At 40.6% G+C, this 13,805-nt stretch overlaps 1 long non-coding RNA gene across 5 annotated transcripts in view; it reads right to left on the bottom strand.

Annotated features, from left to right (window-relative positions):
• Positions 1-11,687: 11,687 nt before the first annotated feature.
• The window catches only part of LOC143661970 (uncharacterized), a 128,034-nt gene continuing 125,916 nt past the window's right edge, over positions 11,688-13,805 (bottom strand). For 2 of the 5 annotated variants that reach the window (XR_013165050.1, XR_013165060.1), the window contains one exon: positions 12,451-12,857. This is a non-coding gene — a long non-coding RNA (uncharacterized LOC143661970). Of the gene's footprint in view, positions 12,417-12,450; positions 12,858-13,805 lie in introns of those variants that run through there. The other 3 variants (XR_013165059.1, XR_013165061.1, XR_013165058.1) reach the window with 3 other exon arrangements.

The following is a 13,805-nucleotide window of genomic DNA, read 5'->3' as shown; positions in this document are numbered from 1 at the left end:
TTGTCTTTGTGCATCATGCTGCCACTCAAGCCTCTGAAATACTGCTCCATTTTTTCATTTCCTTTCTCTATCTGTTCTACTGACCATATGATTTCTTTGTCCTATCTTCTAGTTTGCTGATACATTAGGGTAGCCTGTGATGAGATTTTCTCAGCTCTTCTGTACAAGATTCTTGCCTTGGATTTCTAAGTACAATTTTTAAGATTGCCCTTTTGGCATACAATTGTTCTACCTCCAGGAGAAAGCTTTCTTTACTCTGTTCCTCACCAATACATATATATATATATATATATATATATATATATATATACTATATATAATACATATATATAGTATAAAACAAACATGCAAACATTCTTTTAAAAATATTTTTATTATAAACAGAGAACAAACATACAAACATTCTTGACATACATATATTCTTGACATGGTTATAGTCAATGGCTCACAATATCATCATCTAGTTGTGTATTCATCAAAATGATCATTTTTTTAAACATTTGCATCTCACCAGCAAAAGGAAAAAAAAAAGAAAAAAAACACATACCTGTCAGGCCCCTTACCCCTCCCTCTCATTGACCACTAGTTTTTCAATCTACTTTATTTATTTTAACCTTTGTTTCCCTATTGTTTCTTTATTTCCTCTCCATATTTTCCACTTATCTGTCCATACCACAGATAAAAGGAGCATCAGACACAAGGTTTTCACAATCACAAATAACATTGCAAAAGCTATATCATTATACAATCATCTTCAAGAAACATGGCTACTGGAACACAGCTGTACAGATTCAGGTACTTCCCTCTAGCCACTTTAATATAACATGAACTAAAAGGGGGATATCTGCATAATACGTAAGAATAAATTCCAGGACAACCTCTTGACTCTGTTTGAAATCTCTCAGGGATTGACACTTTATTTTTTCTCATTTATCTCTTCCCCTCTGGGTCAAGAAGGTTTTCTCAATTCCTTGATGCTACATCCCAGCTCATCTTAGGATGTCTGTCCCATGTTGCCAGGAAGGTTTATGCCCCTGGGAGTCACGTCCCCTGTAGAGAGGGCAGGGCAGTGAGTTAGCTTGCTATGTTGGCTGAGAGAGTGAGAGGCCACATCAGAGCAACAAAAGGGGCTTTCTGGGGGTGACTCTTAGGCCTAAGTTTAAGTAGGCTTAGCCTATCCTTTGCAGGGATAAGTTTCATAGGGACAAACTCCTGATTGAGGGCTTGGTCTATTGATTTGTTTGTCCCTACTGCTTGTGAGAATATCAGGAAGTCTCCAAATGGGGAAGTTAAATATTTCCTCTCTCTCCCCATTCTCACAAGGGGACTTTGCCAAATACTTCCTTTTCACTGTTCAAATCACTCTGGGATTTGTTGGGGCATCACACTAACCTGGAAAAACCAATAAAATCTCATGCCCTATTCAAGGTTCCATGAACTTATGGTGTTCACTTAAACTGTCCATATGAGCTAAAATAGGAAATGCACTAGTCAAAATATAAACTTTGCACCAAATAAATATTTCTTGCTTTAGACTCACACATAGGTTGAAGTTTTAAAATATGAGTGACCATCAATTTTCAACACCCTGCAATACTGATATTACTTTGTTCTGCCTCATGCAAAAACATTTTTTAATTGTATATTTAATCACTAGCATTGTACACTCTAGGAATTCTTAAATTATACCATCTCAACTTTATCATCTACCTTTCTTTCTGGCTTCGTTTGTGCCCCCAGCCTTTCTCCCTCTATCATTCTCACATTCAGTTTCATTCAGTGTAATTACATTATTGTGCTACAATAGTGGAGTATTGTGTTATCCATTTCTGAATTTTTACAATCAGTCCTGTTGCACAATCAATATCCCCTCAGCACCAATTACCCAATCTCTGCCATATATCTATCTCCTAATAACCTGTGTTCTTAACTGAAATTCTCCAAGTTCACTCATTAATGTTAGTTCATATCAATGAGACCATACAGTATTTGTCCTTTTGTTTCTATTTTCACTCAGCATTATGTCCTCAAGGTCCATCTATGTTGTTACATATTTCAGGAATTTATTCTGTCTTACAGCTGCATAATATTCCATTGTATGTATATGCCACAGCTTGTTTAGCCATTCATCTGCTGATTGGCATTTGGGCTGTTTCCATCTCTTGGCAATTGCAAATAATGCTGCTATAAACATGGTGTGCAAATGTCCATTTGTTCCTTGCCCTCATATACTCTGAACAGATACCTAGCAATGGTATTGTTGGGTCATACGGCAATTCGATACTTAACTTCCTGAGGAACCTACAAACTGCCTTCCACAGTAGTTGGATCATTTTACATTCCCTACAACAGTGGATAGGTGTGCCTCTTTCTCGACATCCTCTTCACCACTTGTCGTTTTCTGGGGTTTTTTTGATAATGGCCATTCTAGTGGATGTCAGATGATATCTCATTGTGGTTTTGAGTTGCTTTTCCCTCACAGCCAGTGAAGTTGAACATCTTTTCATGTGTCTTTTAGCCATTTGTATTTCCTCTTCTGAGAAGTGTCTGTTCATGTCTTTTGCCCATTTGTGAATTGGGTTGTCTGTCTTTTTATTATTGAGTTGAATAATTTTTTTTATATATTCTGGATACTAGACCCTTATCTGATGTGCGATTTCCAAATATTGTCTCCCATTGTGAATGCAGCCTTTCTTACTTTCTCGAGAAATTTCTTTGATGTACAAAAGTTTTTAATGTTGAGCTGTTCCCATTTATCTATTTCTTTCTTCAATGTTTGTGCTTTGGATGAAAAATCTAGGAAACCACCTCCTATTACAAGTTTTATAAGATATTTCCCTACATTTTCTTCAAAAGCTTTTTTGGTCTTAGCTCTAATGTTTAGGTGTTTGAGCCATTTTAAATTAATTTTCATATAAGGTGTGAGGTATGGATCCTCATTCATTTTTTTTTTTGCGTGTGGATATCCAGTTTTTCCAAGCACAATTTATTGAAGAGACTGCTCTGTCCAAGGTGAATTGGTTTGACTGCCTTATCAAATATTAATTTTCCTTAAATGAGAGGCTCTATATCTGAACACTCTATTCAATTCCATTGGTCAGTTTATCTATCTTTATGCTAGAACCATGCTGTTTTGACCACTGTAGCCTTGTAATACATCTTAAAGTCAGGTAGTGTTAGACCTCCGTCTTCATTTTTCTTACTCAAAATATTTTTAACTATTTTGAGTACACTGCCCTTCCAAATACATTTGGTTATTCGTTTTTCTACTTCTGCAAACTAATTTTTTCAGACTTTAATTGGTATTGCGAAGAATCTATAAATCAATACAGGTAGAACTGACATGTTAACTATATTGAGTCTTCCAATCAATGAACACAATATGTCCTTCCATTTATTTAGGTCCTCTGTGATTTCTTTTTTTATTGTTTGTTTGGTTTTTTTTTGGTTTTTTTGTGGGGGAAGCAGGCTTTATTTTCTATGGCCATAGGGCTCAGCCAAGTAGCCTCTGAAAGTCTGAGCCCCAAACAAAAGGCAACCTTAGATTTTATAGACTGTACAACATTTTAAAGAGAAGGTAAACAATTGACAGATTTAAGTTGAGAATGGCCCAGAGCTGAACTGTTGAGGGGCCTCCACCCCAGGAATGTCTTATCTTGCCTACCTGCATCTTCACCAGTTCCTGAATGCTAGGGGAGTATGTTTCTATCCCAGGAATGTATCTTATCTCACTATCCTGCAAGGAGAGGGTGTTTGGGGATTTTCCACAGAGAGCACAGCTAAACCAGAAAGAGGGGGAGGCCTGCCTACTACATTTCCCCCCTTTGATGCTTACCCCGGCTTTTAGGGAGGGGTTATAGCATCATTTATATTTCATTGTATTTATTTATTTATTTATTGCTGCAGGTGTTGGTATGTCCTGATCTGAGCTGGGCATGGGAAACAATGTAGTCATGCAGGGTTTAGGCCCCTGCAAAGTTGGGGGGGTAAAGGTCTATGTCCTCCCTCTGTTGGCCTCAAGTTTTCTCCTGATGGCCCCTTTGTGACTGTGCCTGTTTTAGGTTGTTCCTCCCTGAGCAATCTTACCCATCTTTGGCTAACCAGCCATCTTCCGGTGCCAAGCAGGGTGATATGAGGTGTGAAAGTGAGGGAGCAGTAACAACCTGTGAGAGGGTCTGCTCTGTTTCTTTGACAGATTTTCTACTTCTGCAGCTTATGCCCCCTGGCCTCTATGCCCAGCACCTGCTTTGGGGTTTTTTCACCTGCCGGTGGGGCATTAGCATTGGTTACATGTTTTGGGGAGCCCATGTTTTTTTCTTCAGTGAGGGCTTAGTTCATAAGTTTGGGCAAGAGATAAAGTTAGCACCAGCTCCCAGGAGGTCTTCTCAGTTTTGCCATCCTAGAATAAGAAAAACAGCATTATTGAACCTGGTGAGGTGGGATTATAGTATACTGGAGCATCTTTCTTTATGGTGCATACAAAATAATTCAAGCTTGAGAACAGCCCTGGCAAAAATACTGGTTATAGTTTTTACCTTCTTCTAACATAGGTAGTCTTGAGAAAAGCCTCGCATGCATTATTTCTCTTGGAAGGGCTTATGACCATACCAGGCAGAAACAGAGGAGTGAGGTGCATGGTGCTGGCTATGGGGAATGCTACAATATGAATGTATGATCAGCCTCAGGGAAGGAATGGACAGACACTCTCTGGGAAGCAGCTAGGAAGGGGGACGTTATCCGGGTAAGAGGGATTCCATCAAATTAGGGTCAAGTTGGTTTTCAGGAAGAATTCCAGGAGACCTATTTCCAGGAGGGCTGAAAATACTGAATGAAAGACAAATGCAAAGAGCAAGAAAAGGCAGTTAGTCCACAGACCCGGCAGGCTGGGATGTCCATGTGTTGATTTTCTAATTTTCGGCCATGTGTAGATCAGTTAGCTTCGGGGGTGACTGAGGCAGGGCTCTGAGGTCTCCTCAGGTTTCAGCTATGCATTGACTAGCTGCTTCCGGTGAGCTAGAGCAGGCCAACAACGGTCACTCAAGTCTCAGTCGTGGGCTGGTCAGCTCATCTCAGCTGTGATGGAGAAGTGTGCAGTGCCTCCAGGAGGATGATGCATCTCAGGTGTTGAGGACCAGAGGTGAATTCCCAGGGCTGGTCTGCAGTGGCCCTTTTGACCTGAGAGTGGTGAATTTATAGGATGATATTTACGGCTTTGACAGCTGTTGGGGTTGCAGACAGACAGGCGGTGCACCCAGAAACCTGGTTCCAGAAATTGTCCCGGATCCATCGCCGCTCTGGCAGTGACAGGCGCCCCATCCAGGGAGGTCAGGAATCCGAGAGATGGGGAAATGCCCCAGTGCCGGCACTGGATTCCGTCGGGTCTCCAGTCAGGGCACCGCCACCGCTGTGGGCGAGAGAGGTGAAAGTACACCTGCCTCATATCCCGGACGAGCCCCCAGAAATGTAGCGTGAAAACCAGGAACGAGACCACAGGCCTCCAGGAATGTTTTGAGACGTTAGAACAGGCTGAGACTAAGGCTCTGTAGTTTTGGGAAGCAGGCTTTATTTTCTATGGCCATAGGGCTCAGCCGAGTAGCCTCTGAAAGTCTGAGCCTTCTGTGATTTCTTTTAGCAATTTATTGTAGTTCTATTTGTATGTCTTCAGATTCCTTAGTTAAATTTATTCCTAAATATTTTACTCTTTTGGTTGCAATTATAAATGGATTTTTTTTCTTGGTTTCCTCCTCAGATTGATCATTACTTGTATATAGAAACACTGCATATTTTCAGTGTTGATCTTGTTCTTTGCCACTTCACTGTACTCATTCATTAGCTCTAGTAGTTTTCTGTGGATTTTTCAGGGTTTTTGATATATAGCCTCCCAGATATATTTGCTTTTGTGCAGAATTTTATCCCCAATCCTATGATTTCTTTAAATTCTTTCCTTATCTTAGTTTCCCCTTTTCATTACACATTTTAATTCTAGGACCTGTCATGTTTTACAGTAGTTTAGTTCCACCAACACTCCTTATACAATCCATGAAGGTTTCCTGCCTCCAGTTTCTTACTCATTAGGCTACACCACCTGGAGAGCCAGAGAGGGTCAATCTAGAAAGTTCCATTTTGCATTTACGTTCTCCAGAAGGGTATGGATGGAGTGTGTGCACCTCTTGCGGACAGCTCTTCAACGGTCTCCTTTTTCCCTGGGGGCTCATTTGTATGTGGCTCTCCTCACCTGGGTTCCACCCAGGTTCTCTGTGGCCTAGGGCCCCTGTGCCTGGATATGGATGGGGTTCTGAGTGCTGTGGTTGGCCCTGTGGTCTTTATTCAGGGCAGAAGGGACCTGGGCTGTGCTGTCTCTGTACAACTCCCAAACTTCCCAGGACTGAGGGAAGGGGAGGAGTCCAGTCTGGCAGGTCTGGGATGAAATCTCCTACCAGGTTTCAGTGTTTGTTTTTCTTTGTCTTTGATTCAGTATTTATGGAGTCCTTCTCTAAGCTCCATGGTACTCCAGAGATCAAGCAAGTGGGAATTTCCCCATTATTAGTTATTTCTGTGGTGAAACTTTTCCAGAGGAAGTCTTATGTTGCTATGTTGATTACCTCATCTGTGTATCCATTCTCATGTCAGTACCATGCTGTTTTGATTACTGCACCTTCATAAGTCTGAAAATGGGAATTGTGAGAACTACAGCTTTGTCCTTGTCCAAGGTTATTTGGCTATTCTGAGATCTTTATATTTCCATGTGATTTTTAGGTTTATCTCAATAATTTCTGCACAAAATGCTGAGATTTTGATAGGGATTTCACATTAAATCTGTAGATTAATTTGGGGAGGCCTGCCCACTTAACAATATGTAGTCTTTCAGTCCATGAATGAGGTAGACCATTTATTTAGATCTTCTTGATTTCTCTCAATATATTTGTAGTTTCCAGTATAAAAGTCTGGAACACCTTTTCCTAAATTTATCCCTAAGTGTTTTGCTAATTTGATGGTATTGTACAATGAATGGTTTTCTTGCTTTACTTCTCAGACTCTTCATTGATGACATCCAGGAATGAAATTGATGTTTTTATATTTATATTGTATCTCCCAACATTGTTGAACTCATTAATTCATTTTGAATAATTTTGTTTGTTGCTTGTGTATTTTATGTACAAGTTCAGCACTTTTGGGAATAAAGGTAATTTTATACCTTCCTTTCCAATCTGATGGCCTTTAATTTCATTTTCTTGCCTAATTACCTAGGTTAGAACCTCCAAGACCACACTCGATAGAATTCATACAGCTGACATTACCCTTCTTGTTCCTGATCTAGGGGTATATTCGGATTTCACCCTGAAGCATTCTGTTTGTAATGGTCTCTTTGCAGATGCCCTTTATCAGGTTAAGGAATTTCCCTTCCACTTTTAGTACTTTGAGTGTTTTAAACACAAAGCATTGTTAGATTCTGTCAAATGCTTTTTATGCACCTATTCAGAACCAGCTCTTATGTGAGATTTTCAACCAAAATGTTCACATCCCTTTCTTTCCTATTCCCCCTCATCTATAGTCCTGCAGAAACTCTTGAAAAGGAAAATGGCCCATACAAGGCTCAGGAACAACTACCATTTACTTGAGCTTCTAGTGTGAGGCTAACATTGTGCTAAGACTCTTCATGTGATTTTCCCCACCACCCTGACAGGTAAGCATTTTCATTTTCCTTCTGGCTGGCTGAGAAAGGTGAGACTCAGGAGACTAACACAACTTATCCAAGAAATTCACAGCAGACCATGTCATTCTGACCTAGAAGCCTTGCTATTTCATGGACAACCCAGGCTCCACAATACATGTCCATACCTGCCCTGCTCTCAGGGGTTGCAAGATCAAAGGAAAACCACACCAGTTGCCCACCAAGTAATTAGGTTCAAAGTATTGCACAGGGAGAATATTATTTAATTTCTCTCAAGACTTCTTCTTTAACTCTTCTGTTTTTTAGAAGTGTGTGGTTTAATCTCCAACATTTTGAGACTATGCTGCTTCAGTTTTAGAATTGTCTAATTCCAATCTTCTGTGAGAGTATTCTTTGCATTGGCTTCTTTGTTTTTACATTTTTATGGTCTGTTTCATCATCCAGAATGAGGTTTATCTTGCTGAATGTGCTTGTGAGCTTGAGAAGAATTGTATATTCGTGTTGTTGAATGAAGTATTCTATAAGTGCCAATTAAATACAGTGAACCATGATGCTGTTCAGTTAACCTATATTTTTCTTTATTTCCTGCCCTCTGGCTGTGTCACTTGCCAGCAGAAGGCTGTCACAGTCTCCAACTACAGTGTTGCAGTTTTAGCTTTCTTTCTGTAGTGTCCTTAGATTTGCTTTATGTGTTTGGACTCCTTATTATTAAGTTGCAATTTGTTCATGGATTGGAAGACTCAATAGAATGTCAATACTGCCAAAAGCTATTTGCAAATTCAATGCAATTTTTATCATAATTCCAGCAAGTTTTTCTGTTAAAATGGAAAAGCTGATTTTCAAATTCATATAGAAAAGCACTTTAGACATAAAGACACCATTAAAATTAAAGTGTGTAGAAAGATATAGCATTGAACACTAATCAAAAGAGTGTTTGGGGCACTTTTCCACTTATCTGGGTCTTCTTTATTTTGTTTAAGCAATGCCTTGTAGTTTAAATGTACACATATTACCTCTCCTTTGTTGAATTTCATCTTACAAATATTTTCTTTCATATTTCTCCTGGAGTCTGAAGGGGAGTGAGGTTTTGTAATTCTGTGTAGTTTAATTTAATACTAAGATACAGCTCAGACTATGGCAGGCTGATTACTAAAGAGTATTAGTAGAAGCTTAGCTATGTGCCAGAGAAGCTTAGCCTACCTTAGGCAGACATAAAAGTCACCTCCAGAGGACCTGTTTTGTTGCTCAAATGTGGCCTCTCTCTCTCTTTAAGCCCAACTCTGAAAGTGAAACTATTGCTCTACCCCCTACAAGGGGCATGACATCCAGGCATGAAAGTCTCCCTAGTGGCATGGACAATGACCCCCAAGGATGAGCTCGGCTCTGGCACCATGAAACCAACAATGGCATCCTGATCAAAAGGGGGAAATAAGTATACTAAATAAGATATCAGTCGCTGAGAATCCAAAGAGAGTTAAGCAGCTACACTGGAGGGTCACTCTTATGCATGCTTCAGTTAGACATTGCCACTTCTCATAATTTGCCAAACCTCAATCAAAATCATTCCTGCCAATCTTAAAGAATACTTAGAGCATTGCTTAAGATTCTACAAAGGTTCCATGCACTAAGGTAACTCTCCAAAACATTTAACCTCCAAATGGGTCCCGGGACCAGATAAGTCCTGAAATGCAGAGAGGCCAGTTATTCCAGAATATTAACTAGTTCCACCCCATAATCCATATTATCAACAGCCCCTCCCAACAGGAACAAGTTAGAATGGGCATAGCCCAAATACCCTTAAAGAGTGAGAAAAAGATCAAAGGTCATGGTGAAGCTACACAGAGATGATTGGGTTTAACAAACAAGTATGAGTGCTGCATCATTACACTGATTTTTTTTAGCCTCCAGCACCTTTGAACAGCTAGAAATAAAAACCAAAATCTGTGTAACCCATTCCAAACTCTGAAACCTGTTCTACAACTAATTGTTGTGATGTACTTTGAAATTTATTGCTTTTACGTATATATGTTACTTAAAGAGAAGGAGGAGTATAACAAAGTTGATAAGAGTTAACAAATGAAAAAAAGAGAGAGACCACCTAAGACTTAAACTAGCTTCCTGAAACCTATAATTCCCAGAGGGTTCCTAAGTCAGATAAATCCTGAAATCCAGAGGGACCAGCCACTCCAAGAGTATAGATTGATTACATCCCCTATCCTTTAGTGTTGACACCCCTTTTCAATATGAAATAGACAGGCATAGCCTAAAGATCCATATATATTGGGAGAGGAATCAAAGGAAAAGAAGGAGGCATAACAGAAAATAGGATCCAACAAATGGATATGACTGCTGAAGCACTATATTAATATTCTTTCTAGCCTCCTGTGTTTTGGAGTAGCTAGAAGGAAAAAACATGAGATGGTGGAATGGTAGCACACGACAACCTCTGAGATCTGTTCTGTAACTACTTGTTGAAGTATACATTGAAAACCATTGCTTTTTCTTTCTTTGCTTTGTATATATATATACAAAATATATAACAATACACACACACACACACACACACACACACACAAAGAATGAAGAAAACTGAACAGAGCCTTAGGAACCTGTGAGACACCAACAGCCATACCAATATATACACTGTGGGAATCCCAGAAGGAGAAGAGGGGTGGGGCAGAGAGACTATTCAAAGAAATAATGACGAAAAACTTCCCAACTTTAATGAAAGACATGAATACACACAGCCAAAAGTTCAATGAACTTCTAAATCAAATACACCCGCACTGTGGCATATTATAAACATATTGTTGAATGACGAAGATAAAAAGAGAATTCTGAAAGCTAGAAGAGATAGTATGTGATATACACAGCAACCTCAATCAGATTAAATATAGTTTCTCATCAGAGGTCATGGAGGGAAGAAGGTGGTAGAATGACATATTTAAAGTTCTTAAAGGAAAAAATTATTGGCATTCAAGAATTCTGTATCTGGCAAGCTGTCTTTCAAAAATGAGGGAAAGATTAAGACAGTCTCAAATAACAAAAACTGATGGCCCTTGTACTACTAGACTAGCCCTACAAGATATGCTAAAGGGAGTTGAACAGAAAGGACACTAGATGATAGATAAAAGCCAAATGTAGAGGAGAAAGATGGCAGCATAAGGATGTATGGAATTTAGTTAGTCCTCTAGGGAAGTAGAAAATAGCCAGGAACTGTCTGGAACAATAGCTTGGTGGACATTCGTGACTGGAAACATCTTGTACACAAGTTTGAAAAATGTGGAAGCGCCAAAATCACAGCACAGAACTGTAAGTAAACCTCCCAAACTGTAGAGGCTGGTGCCCTACCCCACTGACACAACAGGTTGTTTGGAGACACTCCCCAATGGGGAAAGAAGCAATCTCAACTAGGAACAAGGGAAGGTAATTCAGCCAAGCTCCAATTGCAGTTTTAATTAACAAATTCAAACTGTTGAATGCAAAGCACAGACAAACTCAGAGCAAGCATGAAAGGAACTCTAAGGTTTTTCCAGGAGAGAGGAGGCAGGGCTGAAGGAAAACACACCCCAAACACAAACAGACGATTTTGGAGTCAGCTGTACTCAGAATACTGGACAAGTGTTGTTCCCCAAGAAAAGGGTACCAACACCAACTCTTAATTAGTGAAATTGGGGTGTGTGTGTGCTGAGGATCACTTCTGCAAAGGAATTTTTTTCTTCTTTTTAACTATTCTTAGAGGCCGATTAAAGAAAACTTCATGCATTTTCACTTGTCAGCACTGACCCAGGCAATGGCAGAGTTAAGGTCTGTCTGAGAGACAAAGTAACTAGTCAAGTGAAAGAGATAATGCCTTAAAGGATATATCTTCTTCAAGAAAATGGGGATGGGGCAGGGGCTTGGCACAAGTGGCAGTTCTGACTTTGTTACTGTCATAGAGATGCCCAGCACTGGGAATAGCATCTCACTGGGTGCAAAGACAAATTGAGGGCCACTTGCCTTTATGGGACCTGCAGCCCTGACAGGAATCACAGGCTGTGGGGTCAGTGCACCAGCACCAAGACCCAGTTCCATGTCTGCAGCTGTTAACTTTGGGGAAGGGGCAAGTGGAAGAGCCAGCACTACTTCTCTTCTGCAGGCACCACCCATCCAGAGCATGCCTATTGTGAGAGCAGTGGGAGGCGACAACACCAAACATGGGCATGGAGGCCCTTTAGTTCCCTCTTTCCATCAAGGGACCAGGGGGACCCATTTGGCCAAAATACAGTTAGTTCAGTGGGAGGACACAGCAGCACAGCTCTGTATAGGGGCCTTAATTCCCCTCTTTTTACAAAGCGACCTAACATCCACCTGGCCAAAATTCAGATGGTTCTGTGGGAGGAGACAGCAGCAAAGCTGTGCTAGGAGGACCCCTAATTCCTTCTGCCCATCAAGGAACCTGGGGCTCCCCTGGCCAAAATACAAATGGTTCACTGGGAGGAGACAGTAGCACAGCTGTGTATAGGGGCCCTTTATTCCCCTCCTTTTGCCAAGGGCCCTGGAGTCCACCTGGCCATAATTCAGATGCTTATGTGGGAGGAGATGGCAGCACTACTGTAATGGGACCCCTTTTGTTCCTTCTTACCACCAAGGTTCCCGGGGCCCACCTGGTGAAAATACAGGTACTTAAGTGGGTGGAGACATCAGCACAGGTCTACATGGGGGTGCTTTAGTTTCTTCATCCCCCAAGGGACATGAGGCCCACCTGCCCAAAATACAAGTGGGTCAATGGGTGAACACAGCAGCACAGCTGTGCTAGGGGACCCTTTTGCTGCTACATTTGGTGGAAACAACTGACCTTCACATGAGCAAGTAAAGAAGCAGCCTTGCCTTGTGTACCCCCATCATCTACCCAGGGCTCAAGGAGACATTTCTTTAACCCAAGACAGCATCTCCACAGGGTAGAAACAAATGCTTACTTCACAAACATCGAGTGTCTGATGTCCTTATGAATGGACTGTGTACTTCTGGAAAGGAGCTTCCATTCTAGTCCTGTCGAACTCAACCTGCTCGCTCAGTATTTATATATAAATGTGTTGCTGCTAATTGGTCTCTGCTCATGTGTCTTTGCTCTTGGTATCAACTGTGGAGGAAGAATTGACTTACATGAGTGGTGATGTGTTGAGCCATACATAGGTGAAGATTTCTGTGGGCAAACAAAGAGAAAGGGAAGTAGCTTTACATACTTTACAACTGCTTGCACTAACTTCTGATGTCTCTGGCATTTGAGCATTAGGGATGGCAACCCAGGAGGAAGTGAGGCCCAGAGAAGGGAGAAGCAAAAGGACCTGTGCTTTCCTGTCTCCTTGAGATTCTCTCACACCCCTCTGAGCTCATTGTAGAACCAATCATCCCTGGTGCTTGTCAAGAAATTACACTTTCTAATTTTAGACTTTAAAAATGTTCGAACTTTTTTGTATCTTTTTCTTTAATGTAGCATTAGACTAATCACCCTTCCACATTAATCCCTCCCTCAGAATGGATGGCTTGGCATCCACATGCTGGATCAGGTGGAACAAAGGAAACGAGAGCTCAGGTGTGCTCTGGAGTTGTTGAAAATGTTAAATGATGGTTATTACATATTCCTTAGTTGCTAACATTCTTTTTTTTAAGTGTCAGAAAAATGACTTCTTAATAACCTGTCAGCCTCTAGTCCCCACCACTAAAATATCAAGTCACAAGATATTTTATTATGGGTATGTAAAATTGCATCCAGATCTGATTCACCCCGGAGTTTTATTGGTTCATTAGTACACTTGACTGATGAAAACACAATTTTTTCTAGGGCAATTGATAACCCAGGAGAACCATCTTTACATGGTAGAAGAGAAAAATGCAATCATTATCCTCAGCTGTTTACAGACTTTATAGAGGATTTACTCAAGGTTGACTCTATATTAAGACTCTGTACTAGGAACTAGGATTGAAACTTAATAGACATCTCTCGCCCCAGAGAAATTTAGAATGTAGTGGGGAAGAGAGGTGAGTAGACCCAAAATATACCACTGGTGGTGGAAATACTAAAGTAATAGAAAGTAGAAAGGACTTGCCACTGTAGGGTGAGATGAAACATGGACTATGCCTCAAAGAAGGA

This window comes from Tamandua tetradactyla, chromosome 2 (genome assembly GCF_023851605.1).
Source record: "Tamandua tetradactyla isolate mTamTet1 chromosome 2, mTamTet1.pri, whole genome shotgun sequence".
Lineage (NCBI taxonomy): Eukaryota > Metazoa > Chordata > Mammalia > Pilosa > Myrmecophagidae > Tamandua > Tamandua tetradactyla.
This window is presented reverse-complemented; position numbering and strand designations above follow the sequence as displayed.